The sequence below is a fragment of the Tupaia chinensis genome, unplaced genomic scaffold (assembly GCF_000334495.1).
Source record: "Tupaia chinensis unplaced genomic scaffold, TupChi_1.0 Scaffold000279_1, whole genome shotgun sequence".
Taxonomy (NCBI): Eukaryota; Metazoa; Chordata; class Mammalia; order Scandentia; family Tupaiidae; genus Tupaia; species Tupaia belangeri.
The window spans coordinates 829,349-829,578 of record NW_006159762.1 but is presented as its reverse complement, the minus strand read 5'-3'; positions in this window follow the sequence as shown (position 1 = coordinate 829,578).

Sequence of the window (230 nt, the reverse complement as noted above, 5' to 3'; positions counted from 1 at the left end):
GGGTAGAGTTTAACCTACAAGGAAACTGAGGCACACATGGCAAATGACAGGCCCGTCTGGCTCAGGATCCCAGCACATCCCAGCACTTCTCCCCGCAGCGCATGATCACTACCACCTCCACCACCACCACCACCCCCGCCGCTCCCCAATCTGTCCTTTGTATCCTGGAGCCTCAAAGATATCCTGTGAGAACTGCCATTTTAAAGGGAAGGAAAATGAGGCCTCCAAAA